At 44.0% G+C, this 18,312-nt stretch overlaps 1 long non-coding RNA gene across 2 annotated transcripts in view; it reads left to right on the forward strand.

The window, feature by feature from the left end:
• LOC132536148 (uncharacterized) overlaps positions 1–18,312 on the forward strand; it is a 64,182-nt gene that overhangs the window by 5,672 nt on the left and 40,198 nt on the right. The window contains exon 3 of one of the 2 annotated variants that reach the window (XR_009547819.1): positions 3,424–3,512. The exons of the other annotated variant lie outside the window; for it this stretch is intronic. This is a non-coding gene — a long non-coding RNA (uncharacterized LOC132536148). Of the gene's footprint in view, positions 1–3,423; positions 3,513–18,312 lie in introns of those variants that run through there. 2 annotated transcript variants of the gene reach the window in all.

Genomic DNA, 18,312 nt, shown 5'->3' on the forward strand with positions numbered 1-18,312 from the left:
CTCAATGGTATTGGGCATGGATGAGCAGGAGTGTTCTCAGGCAGGATCCTATCAGAAGTTACTAATGGGCCCAGGAGAAGAGCCCTCATACTGCACACTCGCCTGCTTTTTCTGTGCCAGATCCAAGTTCAAGCTTAATCCTCATCACATGATAGAAATAATTGTCAGTGTTGTGTTGCTGCTTTTCTCTCTCTCCCTCTCCCTCTCCCTATCTTTATCTTTCTCCCTCTCTCTCTGCTATCCTGTAACTCAGTGGAGCTGGTTACTGGCACCATGAATTCACTGGTCCTGTCAGTCATTTTCCTTTTTTTTTTTGTCTATTTTATTGAATAAAGATATATTGGATGGGAAAAAATAGAATAGAGAATGAGAGACACCTGCAGCGTGTTTCATCTCTAAGCATGTTGGGAACTTGGACTCAAACCCAGATCCTTGCACATGGTCATGTGCGTACTCAGCCTGGTGCCCCACCTCCCAGCCTCTTGTTGTTATTTTTGATCTATCTCCCTCCTCTACTGGAAGAAAGACAAACCCAGTGCAATGTCACCCCAGATATCACGTAATATAAAGTTCCTATTGCACCCTGTACCAAGGGATGTCTGCATTCTAAGCAAGGGAACCTGGGAAGCCTGCTCCCATGGATTCAGCAATTTCTATGCCTGGGCACCTGCTTTCTGTAGGGTTTCCCTGGCTGAGTGCAGTGATCCTCCCACAGACACAGTGGCTCCATCCTGAGGCCCAGTGGGAGGACCTAAGGCACCATGTGGGCACTAGCTTAAGGTGAGTTGGCCTGATTGGTACCATTCTTCAGCCTGAGTCTGCATGTTGACTGTTCTCGCTGTAGGGCATCAACAAGACTGTGGATAGGAAATGAGTGAGCTGCCAACTATTGAGCTGCTGAGCCGGAGACCACAATACTCCACTTCTGTCTCCATCATCGCAGAGCCCTGACATCTGGAGCAGACCTCTGAGGAGAACTCAGGTCAGTGTGTCCTCAGGCCCAGACACTGAGTAGGAACCAGCAGGGAGCACTGGTGAACCCCAGCCATTCTGCAAGTGTCCCCTCTGGGCCCATGACTGCCATCCTGATGTGGCTCCTGACATTGAAAGCCACCTGTAGGGGTGAAGGGGTGGTACAGGCAGGGACCAAGACCCACCCACAGTCCAACTTGGGGACATTCCTGTTGTGAAATCAGACCCAGCTCACTGCTAGGGAGGGTGTTTATTTTTCAGTGGCTGTAGGTAGATAGTGGCTCCTCCTCTTTGTCTCTGGAGCCTCTCTCACACAGGACTCTGTCTCTGTGCACTGTGTCTCTTACCAGACCAGAGTGCAAGAAAGTGAAATGTATACATATCATAAATCCTCGCATTTCCCCTTGTAAAGGGCCCAGGGATTTGTACTCAGTCTTCATGCTGGGGAACATGTACTCTCTGTTATCCCAGATTCACCCTGGTCCCTTTTGGAATTTCTGAAAGCAGCAAGGTGTTCATCACCTCCTGTTCGTGAAAGGCTCAGGCTGTAGCTAGAGGACCGACAAGTCCAGGCTCCCACAGTGGATTAAGTTCAGACATCAAAGAATATTAAGGGAGCCATTGTGTTAAAACCTTGGCTGTTCAATTTCAGTTGAGAAGTCACTATAAACAACCTGTCTGCATTGCCTGTCCTGACCAGTCTGAACACTTGCTAGAGTCTGCTGGTGACTGGTAACTTTGCAACAGTTACTCAACTCACACAAGGTAGCAAAGGGTATTGATGAGGTGCTTTCTGGTCATAAATACATGTGGCAGTATACAAATATATATATAGAGAGAGAGGAAGAGAGAGAGGGAGAGGGAGAGAGACATGAAGGAGGGAAGAGAAGGAAAGTATAAAAAAAACAAAAGAAATGAGAACTAAGGAACAATCTGGCCCATTTGATGTCAAAGAGAGGAATCTGACTGATCCCCACTAAAGAGAGACCAGGTGGCAGTGCTGGCCTTGTGATTGCAGACAGATAGACACTGTGTCACAGAGGGACTGTGGGCCCTTTCCCACATTGGAAGCCCAGAGCGGGCCAGTCAGAGTCAATGTTACATTAGAAGCATTTGAATGAAATGTTGGTGTCAGGTAAGTTGAGACAGCAATGCCTTCTAGCTGTGGGAAATACACATACACAGACACACACACACACACACGTGCGCGCGCACGAGCGCGCGCCCAACTTAGGCACACACAGAAAGGAAATAAGCAGAGGAATTAAAAAACTGCCATGCAAAAGGAGACAAATAGGTCTCCAAAGTGATGAGTGCACAGATGGGTCCAAATCCGGGAGCAATCCCGAAGGTTAACAGAGGGGAGTGTTTTAAATGCTTGTGGTCCATATACACAAGGGAAGTCTACTCACCCATTGAAGATGGAGAAATCATCCTCTTGCGTCCTGCTGTATGGAACTTCAGGTGGCCATGAGTAGTTCCATTTGTTGGAAGGAGAAAGATGAGTATTTGGCAATCTCACTTATAGATGGAACTTAAGAAATAAGGAAGAGGTTCAAGGCCCTGGCTCCCCACCTGCAGGGGAGTCTCTTCACAGTCAGTGAAGCAATTCTGCCAGTGTCTATCTTTCTCTCCCCCTCTCTGTCTTCCCCTCCTCTCTCCATTTCTCTCTGTTGTATCCCACAACAACATCAACATTAACTACAACAATAAAACAAAAAGGGCAACAAAAGGGAATAAACCAATAATTATATTTTTTAAATGCCCTTTCCCTTCATTTAAAAAAAATTAGCAAGAAAAAAGCCAGATACATGGCAGAATTTAGACTGGGCTTGGCCTGTTGCAACAAGACCAGGCCTTGTGCTGTAACAGGAAGAGGAAGAGTGGGTGCTGGAGATACCCACTCTGCCCAAGGGTGGCAGAAAGGCTAAGATGGCTGTGGAGTCAGTGTGCAGGTGACTGTCAGAGACGGGGAGAAATTGTGCCCACTTGATAACTACTATTTTTAAATCATTCTTTCCCAAGTAGAAAAAAAAAACTGAAAGGAATTTTGAAGATTAACAATAGGCTGTTTTGAGTTGAGGTAGATTCATAAACCAGTGTTTCAGAAATTGATATCTTCCCTTTTTCAAAATGTGTTGCAACACCTTATCTTCCACCAGAGTCCACTGAACTCCCTGCACCCCATCTGCAGACTCTGGGGACTAAGCACTAAACTCTAGTTTTCCACACAAAGAACTTCTACTGTCCTTAATTTAAACTAGATTTTATGGACAGATGTTACTTTCCTAATTCAGGTGGCTCACTTATGTATTGTTAGGATTAAACTGAAGTTATGTAGAATACAGTTTTTAGATCAGTATATAGTGCATAGTAATAGCCTCTCAGTCATTTATTTTTATTTCCCCAAATGTATTGTTCTTAATTTTACAAATACCTCATGTGTTTTAGATTTTGCCCATTTGGCTTTGGCTGGAATTCAATTACTCTGCCGGTCCTTGTCTCATCATCTAGTGGGTAACAACCTTTTCCAAAATGGGCCAGGGAGTGAGTTACTGTTGTTTCCTTTCTCTTAAAGTTAATAATACTGGGTGGGGGAGAGAGCATAATGGTTATGCAAACAGAATCTCATGCCTGAGGCTCCTAAGTCCCAGGTTCAATCCCCCATGCCACCATAAGCCAGAACTGAGCAGTGCTCAGTTTCTGTGTTTCTCTGTGTGTGTGTGTGTGTGTGTGTCTCTCTCTGCATTGCTCTCAAAAAATAAATAAAATTAATTTAAAAAAAAGATTAGAATACCATTCCAGGCACACATGAGAAAACTCCATTTATTCTGGACTATGAATGCCCTAACATAGTAAGGATTAATACTCTTCTGAAATCGCTTCTAGAAAGGTTTTGCAGTACATCTGGTGTCTCTGCTAGAATTATTTTATCTCCAAGAATTTAAAGTATTAACTTAGTGCTATTAGTCATAGGAAATATTCAAAGGCTGTAGCAATACAAAAACCATCCTTGATTAGGTAGCATCATGAATGAATCTCAGCTTGTAAGGAAGTGTGTATCTGTATATATACACATACACATAGTTGTATAAGAAGTTTTTGCTAAGGAACTCAGTGTTCTAAGAAACATTTAAGATTGTTTTATGTACTGCATAATCCTGAAGTGTGAGGGCTTTATTTACATTTATGGTTTTTCATTCCATCAGTGAATGTCCCTCTCTAGTTAAGTGGAATTGAACTGCATTTATACTTCAAGCATTATTAACCTTGTGGATCTAGGACCTCCTGTATGCTTGATTTCACCACTTCTAGGCTGCTTTTTTCATTCAGACAGAGGGACAAGAGAGGTGAAGAGAGACAGATGGTGTACTGACTACATTCAAACTTCTCCTGGTCCATTCTCTTCCCATGTAGGGCCAGGGCCCAATTCTGGGCAGCCTGCTCTACTTGTTGAACTATGTGTGTTAAAGGGTTCATTTTCCACATTATTTTAAACTGTTTTTCACAGGTAGCATTTGCAAAACAGTGTCTTGGAATGAGGATAGGTTGACTTTAGATGCCAGTTATAGGCATAGCTGCTCTTTACAAATTAGTGAAAATTCAGTTTTCTACATCATGGATATTACTTTTCTTTATTATAAATTCCCTTTTCTTTATTATTCCTCACTCCTTCTCTCTGTCTCTCTGTATTATTTGTTTGTTTGTTTGTTTTACCAGAGCACTGCTCAACTCTGGCTCATTTTATGATGGTATGAGCTGCTGAGCCTGGGACTTTGGAGTGTCAGGTGTGAGAGTATTTTTGCAGAACCAATGTGCTCTCTACACCTGCTGGAACAGTGACTTCTTTGTGTCAAATTATTCTCAAGAGAACATACCAGAGCATCATTCTGGCACATTCAGTGCTGGAACCAAATTCAGGATCCTCTGCTTGCAGGTCCTGCTTTCTGACTTCTGAGCTCCCTCCTGGGTCACAGTAATTCTGCTTTTAAAAACAACCAGAGCACCTCTGAGCTTTGCTTGTGGTCATGCCAGAGGTTCCACTGGGACTCCAGAGCCTCAGGCATGAAAACCTTTTGTATAACCACTATGATGCCTCCCAGTCGCTGCAGTTGTGTTTGCAAAATGGACTTGTAGCACCAAGGTTTGGTGCAGGGACCTGAAGGAGCAAGGAGCAGCCCTGAGTGCTGCCATGTAGCTGTTGTGAGCTGAAGCTGGGTTTGGAGGTTAGTTTACCATGTCAGGAAAGCTTCACGGAACTCATTGTGACACCTGTGCTTTTCCTCCCTTTATTATGCTTTCATCAAAGTCTAAGTGTTCTTTAAAGGAGGCTTGGTACTCTTCTCTTTTCAGACCCACTAGAATTCCTTTCGTCATGGTACTCTCAGCATCATGACTGCCATTGGTTTGAAGCTCATCAGTAACTCTTTAGAATCACTGTTGCTTGAATGTTGCTAACATTATGCTTGTTTACACTTGAATTGTGGCTTCTGGTGGGCAGAAGATGTGTGCTTTCTTTCCTCTCTCAGAGGAAAAAGTCGTGTCTGATACTACGCAGTTGTAAAATCACTAGTAGCCACAAACAACTTTTCATGCTTCTCTTTTCTGTTTTCATATTAGTATAAGTAGAGATTGCTCTGGCTCTGTGCATGTCTTTTTTCCTTCCCAAGGTATTTTCTGATTGAGTATGATATGTAGTTATTTTAACATTTGTATTAGGGATTTAGTAATGCTTTATAAGATTATAAGATGCACAGCCATGATGTGACACCAAACCTATTGCCAAAGTTCTGTACTGCTGTCCACAAGAGGAACAACCATAGTTTTCACAAAATCTTAGAAGTTAGATTGGCTGCTGCTGTTTCTTTCACTTTTTTCCAAGTTCATTTGTTTCAGTTTTCTATATTCCTTGTCCAAAATTACATGGTGCTATCTCTTTTTTTAAAATAGAAAATATTTTTCTATTAACTATATACCTGAAATTATTATTATTATTTATTATCACCAAGTTTATCAGTGGTGTGGTAGAATGAGTAATGGTCATTATTTTTCTGTTTTATGGGTTAGAACAGAGAGAAATTAAGAGGTGATTGGGAAGAAAAAAAGGAAGGGGACAGGTGTAGTGGGTTAAGAGCCCATGGTAGGAAGTTCATGGACCAGTTTAGGAATCTACGTTGGTGCCACCCACTCCCAACCTACAGAAGGGTCACTTTACATGGGGATGAAGCAGGTCTGCATGTGTCTGTGTTTCTCTCCCCCTCTCTGTCTTCTCCTCTCAATTTCTCTTTGTCCTGTCCAAAAACAATGACAGAAATAGCAATAATATTAACTACAACAAAGATAAACAACAAGGGCAACAAAAGGAAAAAATAGCCTCCAGGAACAGTGGATTTGTAGTACAGGCACTGAGCCCCATCAATTATCTTGGGGGGGCAATTAAATAAAAAGAGAAAAAAGAGAGAGATGGACTTTTAAACGTACTTCACCACTCATTAAACATTCTTCTTGCTGGTGGGTAGCAGGGGCTCAAACCCAGGTCCCTGTGTATGGTAAGGGCAGTGTCAGCTGTGTGCATCACCAGCCATGCCCCATTCTAACATAGTTATCTAGTTGTCTGTTTTAGGTTGGTTCCATATTTTGACTTACCGACTATATAGCTATATAAGCATAGCTGTGTGTCTTGAGATTAGCATACAATTTAATATTAGAAATTAAAGTGCATATATATGTTTTTAACAGACTATTTACTTATTATTGGACAGGGCAGAGAGAAATCTAGAGGGGTGGGGGAGATGGAGAAGGCGAGAGACAGAGAGGCACCTGCAGCCCCGCTTCACTGCTCTTGAAGATTTCCCCACCTCAGGCAGAGACCAGAGGCTTGCACCTGGGTCATTGTGCACTGTAACATATGCGCTCAACCAGGTGTGCCACTGCCTGCACCCTAAAAATATAAATATGTAATTTATATTTTTAATGAGAGAGAAAGAAAAAGAAAAAACAGAGTACTGCTCAGCTCCAAGTTATGGTGGAGCTGATAATTGAACCAGGGACTTCAGAGCCTCAGGCATGAAAGCCTGTGACATGCAGAACCATTATGCTGGCTCCCCAGCAGGGACAGTGAAAGATAAGGAAGTCAGATGAGTGACATGCCTGGAGACAATCTGAGTATTCAAGACTATGGGAAGTTCTTAAAAATTGAGAAAAGTGGGCAGTTTGTGTATCACCCAGTAGAGCACTTAACTTGCCATGTTGGTAACTTTGGTTCCAACCCCAGTCTCCACCCACGAGGCGGGGAGGGGGGAAAGTTTTAGAAATAGTAGAACAGTTGTGCACCTCGGTTCTTCATCTTTGTCTCTACATACATTCAAAATGAATAAATAAAGACAGCTGATTATGATGTTAGAGTCCTGTAGCTAATAAAAAAATGACATAAATGATATATAAATTATATATGAATAAAATAAATAAAATTAAATGAAGACAGCTGATAATGATGATAGAGTCCTATAGCTAATGAGCAGAAGCCATAGCATTAACAACAACAATGAAACATCAAGAAGAAAATGACACATTGGCCTCTAGAGGATTTCAAATATTATGAATAGGGTACAGAAAAAGTACAGGTAGTCAATAAATACATAAAAATATTACACTTGTTCATTTACTATCTAGGAGGTGCAAAAGAAACTCTAATGTTGATTGTATTTATAAGTAGCATAAAAATGTGCGTCACTATTGAAAAATATTAAAAAAAAACTCCCATACTCAGTGATTTGGGACCGAAATAATTGTTTCCATCTTTTTTAAAAGAAGATTTTTTAAGGTGCATTTAAAAAATTGTTATTTATTTTCCCTTTTGTTGCCTTTGTTGTGTTTATTTTTGTAGTTATTATTGTTGTTGTCCTTGTTAGATAGGTTAGAGAGAAATGGACAGAGAAGGGGAAGACAGAGAGGGGGACAGAAAGACACCTGCAGACTTGCTTCACCGCCTGTGAAGTGATTCCCCTGCAGGTGGGGAGCTGGGGTCTAGAACCCAGATCATTACGCCACTCCTTGCATTTCAGCCACATGCCCTTAACCCACTGCTCTACTACCCATCTCCCTGTTTCTATCTTTTTTATTGCCTTTCTGAGCTTTTTAACTTTTTATTTATTTATTCTTTTGTGCCCATGTTTAGTTGTAGTTGGTATTCTTGTTGATGTTGGATAGGACAGAGAGAAATGGAGAGAAGAGGGGAAGACAGAGATGAGGAGGGAGAGATAGACATCTGCAGACCTGCTTCACCACTTGTGAATAGACTCCACTGCACGTGGGGAGCTGGGATCCTTACACTCGTCCTTCTGCTTTGTGCCACCTGTGCTTTACCCACTGTGCTACCGCCTGACTCCCGACCTTAAACTTGTATAATTTTCAGGTGTGGTAGTAGTGTACACAGGTTTTCATTTTTTAACTATGATAAAAGCATATTATGACATTTTAGAAATTTTGTACTTTTTATTTTGGAAAATGTGCACTTGCTTGTTTATAAATGTCACTTCTCTTTGAAAGACCATTCATTGAATGTTATATTTTCTGAAGTTCTTAGTAGACAGTGTAGCACTAAATCATCCTAAAAAGAGAAAGGGCAGTCAGGTTGAACAGTGACCTTCATTTCCCCAGGAGGCCAGTTTTGACCTGTGACCTTCTGACGTGCACATGTTGCACAGATACCAGTGTCAGCATAATGAGTGGCTATTCCATGACCATTTGTCCCCACACTTGGCATCTGTCTGGGAAGTGCTGGGCTAAGGAGTAAAAGGCTAGTAGCTGAGGTCCTATGGTAGTAGAGGTGTCACCTTGAATTTTGCAGTGAAATGTGCTGATCACAGTTATAGCCATCCAGAAATCGGAAATGCGCCATCTTTAGTCTCTGCTACTATCTCCTCCTGGGCTGACAGCAGACTCAGCCATGTCCTTGCTCTGGCCCATGGAACATGGACAAATGGGAAGGAGGTAGAGACCTCAGTGGCTGTCTGGCTGTGGGAACTCTTCTTCCAGCATTGAAGAAGCTCAGTGCCACCCTGTAGAGGCTTGGGGAACAGGCAACACACAGAAAGTAGATCCAGTTGAGCTGTTAGCTGCCTGCGTAGACACATGGGACGTCAGCTAATGCAGAGCTGCCCAGAGGAGGCCACCAAGGTTTCATCTGAGCCCTGAGCAAAGAGAGGGGTCATATAAGGCACAGAGTCAGGGATTGATATTTATTATAGCAATACAATCAACAAGAAGATACATTAAAAGATTCTATAACTACATACATACAGTGAAAGGAATAAGAGAGAGATTTCTGTGAAAAGACTCTCAAACTAGGATGTAAGAAGGCATCAGGGAAGATGACTCAAATGAAATGAGCTGGATGTGGAATGTTGACATTTCTCTTTTTTTTTAATTTTTTTTTAAATTTTTTATTTAAGAAAGGATTAGTGAACAAAAGCATAAGGTAGGAGGGGTACAACTTCACACAATTCCCAACACCCAATCCCCATAACCCACACCCTCCCCTGATAGCTTTCCCATTCTCTATCCCTCTGGGAGCATGGACCCAGGGTCGTTGAGGGATGCAGAAGGTAGAAGGTCTGGCTTCTGTAATTGCTTCCCCGCTGAACATGGGCGTTGACTGGTCGGTCCATACCCCCAGTCTGCCTCTCTCTTTCCCTAGTAGGGTGTGACTCTGGGGAAGCTGAGCTCCAGGACACATTGGTGGGGTCTTCAATCCAGGGAAGCCTAGCCAGCATCCTGGTGGCATCTGGAACCTGGTGATTGAAAACAGAGTTAACATATGAAGCCAAACAATTTGTTGAGCAATCATGGATCCCAAGCTTGGAATAGTGGAGAGGAAGTGTTAGGGAGGTACTCACTGCAAACTCTAGTGTAGTCCTGCTTTCAGGTATATATTTTGCAGTAGTTTATGGATACGTGTGCACATAAGCTCTCTCTCACAGAAACTGGTGTATATCTAGGTTATGGGACTTTGTTAGAAAGTGAACTACCTGAGATGTAAATTGGTACAGCCTCTGTGGAGAGCAGTCTGGAAAACTCTCAGAAGGCTAGACATGGACCTTCCATATGACCCAATAATTCCTCTCCTGGGGTTATACCCCAAGGACTCCATAACACCCAACCAAAAAGAGGTGTGTACTCCTATGTTCATAGCAGCACAATTCATAATAGCTAAAACCTGGAAGCAACCCAGGTGCCCAAGAACAGATGAGTGGCTGAGAAAGCTGTGGTATATATACACAATGGAATACTATGCAGCTATCAAGAACAATGAACCCACCTTCTCTGACCCATCTTGGACAGAGCTAGAAGGAATTATGTTAAGTGAACTAAGTCAGAAAGATAAAGATGAGTATGGGATGATCCCACTCATCAATAGAAGCTGACTAAGAAGATCTGAAAGGGAAACTAAAAGCAGGACCTGATCAAATTGTAAGTAGGGCACCAAAGTAAAAACCCAGTGGTGAGGGGTAGGCATGTAGCTTCCTGGGCCAGTGGGGGGTGGGAGTGGGCGGGAGGGATGGGTCACAGTCCTTTGGTGGTGGGAATGGTGTTTATGTACACTCCTAGCAAAATGTAGACATATAAATCAGGAGCTAATTAATATGAGAGGGGGAAATCAATTGTATGTCTCAAAGTTTCTCAAAAGACAAACTGAATCTTTTTAATATATAGGCCATGTATTTGATATGCGGACTCTCTCAAAAGCCTAGACCAAGTAGATTAGAAGCTTCCAATAGCACAGCTATATACAAGATACTGGGTACTGTCCAGCAAACCATAACAAAGGGACTTTTCAAAGTTAACCCAATTAACAAATAATGTGATGATAATATTAACTATTGAGTGTCTTTTGGAACCCTAAGACAGCAGGAACCTCACATCTTCACTATAGAGCCCCTACTTCCCCCAGTCCTGGAACCCTTGGATAGGGCCCACTTTCCCGTATGCATCTCCCAATCCAAACCAAATAACATTGCATCCGCCGATCACAACCTAACCAAAGCAACGATTGCTACCTCAACATGCTTCACCTCAGAATGTATCCAGAGACTTCACGTGTGGAATGACAACCCTTCAGCCTCATTACTCGGGTGAGACATTTTTCATATTGACCCCACTAGACAAAAAGTTTAAAAGAACTGCCTAGTCAGAGGGCTTCATGTCTTCCACCAGGAAGTTTACACATAGATGCCAGGACTGAGAACTAAGTCAAAATCCTGCAAAGGATTAGGAAAATAATTGTTGTCAGTTGGATATCATAAACTGACAGGGAAAAGAAAGGGTCAGTTCTTCAAAGGGGAAGGCTGGCTGTAGGCATTCCAGCAGACACCCAGGTGGCCTCACTGATTGCAGAATTCCCAGGGGAGCCCCCAGCAAGGTGCTGAGAGGAGCCCTGAGCCCTTATCAGCTGAGCAGGGTGTAGACAGGGGGCTGTCTGGATCCTGCTCAGAGAGGCCTGAGATGGTCCATCCGTGAGCCTTTCTGTAGGGGTCACTCTCCTGGCTTGGAATTAGGAGGCTGTCTTCTTTTCATGCCTGAAATGAAACACAGAGAACTGTTTTAGTCAAATCAGAATCTCATATACTAGCTACCTCTTGATTCCTGAAGAAGTAAGCCAAAGAGTGAATTTCTCCAAGGATATAAATACATGAAGGGTCTAAGTGGTGCCCACCTGGTGAGCACACATGCCACAGTGAGCAAGGACATGGGTTCTCGCCCCAGTTCCCACCTTCAGGAGCTGAAAAGCAGAGCTGTAGGTGTCTCTCCCCCTCTGTCTCTCCCTCCTGTCTTAATTTCTGTGTCTAGCAATTAAGTAAATTGAATTATTATGAAAAGAATTAAATATATTAAAGCCTAGTCAGCTTATAGTAGAAACCTTTCCTCTCTATACAGCAAAAATCTGCAGCCTCCACCCAGACTGTGCTGCCACCAGGAGAATGAGTAAAGTCCTGCCATTGTTGGAATGTGATTCTCTTCTCCTGTTTTAATCAGCCAGAAAACCTTGTGTCTCACACAGACTAGTTGCTCGAATTAATCTCACATGGCCTAGGTTCATCCAGACTCATGGTGTAGATGAGGTGTGTCCAGGAGCCTGGTCACCTTTTAACCACTGGCATCAGTCAGGAAGGAGGCACCTACATCTAGCAGGAAGGGGACCAGGATGGAGGGCCTCACTTCTCCGTGTCTTCCTTGTTAAGCTCTTTGTCGTTGCCAGTACAAAGCACGGACATGATGCAGGAGAACTGAGTGCTGGTGGCCTTCTCTTTCTGGTGGAGCAGAGTGGCACAGTCCATGATGTCCTCCACTGCCAGGTTCACAGGGATGATGGGGTGGCTCAGGGCATAGTTGTAGAGTGACAGCTTGTGGGTGGCCCTGTCCCCACAACCCATCAAGTATTCAATTATGAGCTCAGAGGCAGTGAGGTCCAGCAAAGGTGGCCATGAGGGGCCCCCGTGCAGATAATTGAACACGGAGCTCTGCCTGATGCTTTCCACATCATGGAGGGTGGAGACAGTGTCATCCCTTTGGTCCACAGCCACCAAGATGCTCTTGTGGTGGCCTCTGTCAACAGAGATGCCCAGGGTCCTGGTAGAGTCACCCCCAGTGCAGAGACCTGTGAACATAGTAGTGGGATTAGCAATGGACAAAGGAGGGGCCCTAGGGAGCTTAGTCAGTGAGAGGATGAAGGACATAGAGAACCAAGGGGCAGAGGGTCTACTTCCTAACTGAAACCTTTGTAGAGGGACGGATGAAGAAAGCAAATCGAGTCTTTAGTGTAGGAGATGATTCCTGCATATCAGCAGGAAAATCTTTGAGGATTTGAGAAAGGAGACCTGGACTCCCTACTTTTTATTGATTTGAAGGTGTGTTAACTGGCCTTGTCTTTTTTTTTTTTTTTTGAGAAATAAGATGTTTCTAGAAACTTGGAAGTAGAATTTATGCTAGGTCACTATTCTGATGTATATTCTGGTCCCATTTCCCCACTGAGGCTGGTTTTCAGTGTCATGAGCTTGTTTTCAGGAGGGGAGAAATTTCCAGAGAGGTGGCACTTGCAGCAAAGTGTTCAATTTCCCTCTCCTTTGCTGGTCCTGACCTGGTATCTGGGCTTGAGGAGGAACTAACCTGGGGTGTCTTCAAATAGCTGCTCCAACAGGAAGGACTCCTGGCAGCTGGAATCCAAGCCAGAGACTTCCTGTTCCTTTGACTGGTCCTCAGTTACAGGCAGTGGAGCCATTCCATTGTCATGGTGGTATTCACCATCTGTATGGAGAGAAATCCAAGCATATGTTTAGGCTGAGGTGGTTGGGATGAGCCCATCATGACCACAGGATTTAGCTGGAGTATGGCAAGGAAGCAGTGTCTTCCGGGGAGACATGCATGGCTTTCTCTGGGGCTACTGGGTCCTTGCCAATCCTGCCCCCCACTCCCTCCTTGAGATTGATTTTCAGTGTCATGAGCTTGTTTCATGAAGGAGATATGACATGGCAGGAGGCATATGCAGGAACCTAGCAGGTCCCCTCTCCCCTGCTGGTCTCCACATTCGAGGCTGCAGGAGTCATGTGCTTCTAATGGAAGCCCCTCCGTGGCTGGCATTTGGCCCACTTCGTGTTCATTCAGATGTTTGCCACCTACATGGAGAGAAACTGAATCTAGGTCCAGGATGACCATGAAGAGACTCACCTCACTGTAGAAGATGACAGAAGGGCCTTCTTTGGACCATCTGTGCAAAGATACATACATTCCTATGCCTAGAATGCAATGAATTCCTCATGAGGAAGACCTCTATAGAGCAGCCCTGTCTGCCACAGAGAAGTAAAGAAGCAAGGGCTGTCATTAGAGCCTGTTACAGAGCAGTGAGTTGGTCAGTGTCTGCTGAATGCATGGAGGCCTATTGCCTGCACTTTTCCCTGTCAGAAGGTATTGAAGCTAAGCTGGAAACCATTTTCCCTGAGCCTTTGCAGTTAATGTCTCACTCCAGTCAGCCTCTTTGTAGATTGCCCTGACACTCACCTGCAGGTGGCTCTGTGGTTTCTTCCATCCTGGAACTCACAGACCCCTGATCAGGTTCCTCAAACTCCTGGGAGAGAAAGAAGTCAGGGTCACAATAAGCCTATGGAGTGAGCAGTGGAACAACATATTTCCCAGCAGCTCTGTTTCCCTAGAGAGAGATAGAGCCCTGTGTCCAGTAACAAAGCTACTTGACCCCTGGGAGTGACTGTGGTTTTGAGTCAACACTGTAGATTTTAGTGAATCCTTGGATTTTCAGTGCATGTTTAGAAGTGTGTTGACAAGGATATGTGGATTTCTTCCTGCTTGCTTTCTAGACTCGGTATATACACACAGGTAACTCCCAGCTGATTAAATACTTTTTAATTTAAAATGTCAACTATCTAATCAAATGCTTTGAACTGCCCCCTCCACGTGAGAAGCATTGGCTGGTGTATGAAGAAGCAGGAAAATGGCATCAATGCTGCAGAGTGAAGGCCAACCCTGATATGATGCAGTTTTCAAATTATGCAAAAGAAGAAATAAAAAAAAGAGGGTTAGGCAGTTGTGCTGCTAGTTCGGCACACACCTTACCAAGTTCAGAATCCGATTGGGTGCCACTGACCTGCCAGAAAGCCTTATTGACATACTAAGCTGTTAATGAAGATGAGAAATTAAGGAGGAATTGGTTTGTGACAGATCATTAAAAATGATCCCATCCAAATGCAATAAAGAATTGTAAAAAGAGCACACAGTATCCAAGGGACATGCAGACAGAATCCATAGGTGTAGTATATCTGTAAGTGGGATCTCATGAGAATAACATAGTGGGACCTCTTAGCATAATGATTTTGCAAAGAGACTGTCATGCCTGAGGCTCCAAAGTCCCTGGTTCAATCCCCCAGACCACTATAAGCCATAAGTCAAAGCTGATCAGTGTTCTGGAAAAAAGAAAGAGAGAAAGGAAGAAAGAACCCTCCTCAGGGCCAGGCAAGGCAGTATACCTAATTAAGCACACACATTACCATGGACAAGGACCCACATTCAACACTTAGGCCCCACCTGTAAGGGGAATACTTCATGAGTAGTTAAGCAGTGCTCTAGGTGACTCTGTGTCTTTCCTTTTCTATCTCCCCATCCCACTCAATTTCTTTCTGTATTTATCAATAGTAAAACAAACAAAAGAACTCCAAGGGAAGAAGATGGTGTCCATACCTGAAAATGGGGAAAGATTTAAGATGGGAAAGAAAAAATATCCAAGGTCACATGACTGAAAGATTCTAACTTAATGAAAGAAGTACATTTACAAATTGGAGATGATGAGCATGGAACTCTACCCCTATAGTTGTATAAGCTTATTAACCAGTATTCAGTCACTACTGAAATTGTGGGTAAGAGAGTGTCTTAGTTCCCCATAGTAAATATCTTAGCTATTGTACTGCAATTCCAGAAAACAAATGATACTCAATGTACTTTCTTTTGCCACTGGGCTTGGTGGCTGCATCATGACTCCACAGCTCCTGGCTGTCATTGTCTTCTTTTTTCATATTATTTGATAAAGGGGAAGCAGAAGGGGGAGAAAGGGGCATAGACGTAGAGAGACACCTGCAGTACTGCCTCACCACTCATGAACCTCCCCCTGCCACAAGTAGGACTTGAACCCAGTAGAACACAAGTAGACTTGAACCCAGGTCATCTTGCATGGTAACATGTGCACTCTACCAGATACACCACTGCCTGGTCCCTCCTAGCTTTCTTTTGATCCAGTAGCATAAAGAAAACTGAGCTTGTTATTTTCTCTTTAATTAGTAGAGTCACCCATTCCAGGGGGAAATAATCCACAGGGAGCAATGCAAACCACTCTGTATATGCAAGAGAATGTTGCATACAGTTTCGACTCCCTTTTTTTGTGTCTATAGAGATGTCTGTAAGTAGGAAAACACATCTTTCTGGATTATAAGTGTTGGATTCTTCCGTCATCTCTAGAGCACTTTCTATGTAAAGCAGGAACATGGGATGTGAGTTCTAGTGTTAGAAACACTCACACAGTTGCCTTCTGCCTCCTCTAGGATGGTGTCCAGGTAGTCGAGAACGGCAGTGTAAATTTTTCTAATGGATTCCACAGTGACCCAAAAGAGAGAAGGAAAAATGATCTGTTAAACTATTTTCAAATGAACTTGTGTTTGGCTAATCATTTCAGCATTTTTCAATGCTTTTTCAACATAGCAACTTTTTGAAGATATATGCAAGATCTAATGAGAGAAACAGTATGCAAATGTATTTCCAGAGAATGAGACAGATCCAAGAAAACATGTCTATGGTGTCAGGTCTCTGAGACCAGGGCTGCAGATCCCATCCTCCTGGCAGCTTTCCTGCCTGGAGTCCAGGCCAGAACCTCCCTGGGCTGTAGGGCTGGCAGGTATATTTCCTTTGAGAACCAGCCCATGAAGAAATCTGCCCTTAAGTCAGGGCCATTTAATACATGGTGCAGGGTGATGTTAGCTCCCATCACAGCATGGAGAGAAGGGGGAAAAGAGGGAGGGGCATTGACTGCTAGGGCTCTGCATTCTGAGAACTTTAAGATTTGAAATACATGAAATAAGGACATACTCATAAAGCTTGTTGTACCATTGCTCCATCTTCTCAACTGACCTGAAATCAAAGAGAAGGGGAGAAAAAAAGTTAAAATGCACAAAATTCAAACAAACATATTATAATGCCGGCCAATATAAACAGCATCATTGATTGTTATCGGTGGGACTGTGTGATCCAGGAGGCCTGTCCTGGTCACTGGGTGCTGAGGGGCCCTGCTCTTTAACAGTTTGCTGGGATGACGAGGAAATCTAAATGGAGGAGAAATTGGGTTTGGGATCAGTTGGTGGTGCGGATGGTTAACTGCACATGCTACCATGCACAAGGACCTGGTTTCAATCCCTGGGTCCCTACTTGCAGAGATCTTAGCAGCTACATGTGTTTGCCTGAATCAGAGCCATTGGAGGACAGTGGAGAGCACAGAGCTGTCCTTGTGGGGGTCAGAGCACACGTGGCTAATAGAACCCCAGATGGAGCTGTGCTCCCCCTAAGAGTCATGAGGAGACAGGCAGGGCCTGGCTGCAGTCTTACTGAAAAGAGACCACGAAGCTGCGCTCAGCCCAGCCAAGGACCAGTGATGTGTGGGCTCTCGCGGCTTTCTTCATGCTGGTTCCACCCTCATGTCCATCAGGGGCACCAAGTACTTGATTCTGAAGTGACTCTTGTACCTGGAGAGGGAATAGAGCACAGCACTGTAAGCTTCTATCCCAGCGATCTGTGAGCATCTGGGTTTCTCCTAAGGAGATGGTGGGTGTGTTTCTTGCTTTTAGTCATTTTTTATTGGGGGATTAATGCTGTATAGTCAACAGTAACTATAATAGTTTGTACATATATAATATTTCTCAGTTTTCCCTGAGAGTTCCCCATAATAATACAACCCCCACTAGGTCCTCTGCCATCCTTTTCCAGGACCTGTATTCCCCTCCCCACTCCTCCACCCCAGAGTTTTTTACTTTGGTGCATTACACCAACTTCAGGTTGAGCAGGTACATACTTTGTGTTGGAGATGAGCAAAACCTTGGAATATAAGATCAGTTGCCTTTTCTGCCACCTCCGACCCTTCTGGAATTTGCCAGAGCCGAAGAACTGGATATGGCCATGAGGCAACACTAGGTTATTCTCTTCTGGACTACCCTCCTCCACAGAAGAGCTGCAACACAGCAGACCCACAAGGCAGTTTGTCACTGGCAGGTGGAACACAGGGGCTCCTGCTGATGTCAGCACTCACAGAGCATTACAGAGGAGTCTAGTTCCCCAGAAAGGCTCAGCAACCCAATTCAGGAGTCTTGAGCTAGACAGAGCTCCTGTGACAGTTGAGGTCACTCAGGGCTTGGTGGTAATGGAGGGAAGCTTAAAGGACAGGGCACAGGGCCTGTCATTTCAGTGTCGGGACAAGGAAGTAGCAGAGTCTCAGGACCTGGTAGAAAGGAGACACTGAGAGGGAGTGAGGGGGAGTGAGGGTATAGGGGCCCTGGTGCTTGGTGCTGGGAGAGGACCTGAGTGGGGGTGAGAGTATTGTGCAGACACCCCATGTCAACAAATCACACTGTAGTGAATTAACACTGACCCCAAAATATAAGGATAAAAAAATGTAAGGGGACACTAAGAGGTCAAAGGAGAGAGGATGAGAAATGTTTCAAAGAACCAATTCAGGGACACAGGGCCAAGGCCTGAAGGCAGCACAGTGTCTAGAGTGTTGTGGAGCATAATCAACCCCAA

This window comes from Erinaceus europaeus, assembly GCF_950295315.1.
Source record: "Erinaceus europaeus chromosome 6 unlocalized genomic scaffold, mEriEur2.1 SUPER_6_unloc_21, whole genome shotgun sequence".
Taxonomy (NCBI): Eukaryota; Metazoa; Chordata; class Mammalia; order Eulipotyphla; family Erinaceidae; genus Erinaceus; species Erinaceus europaeus.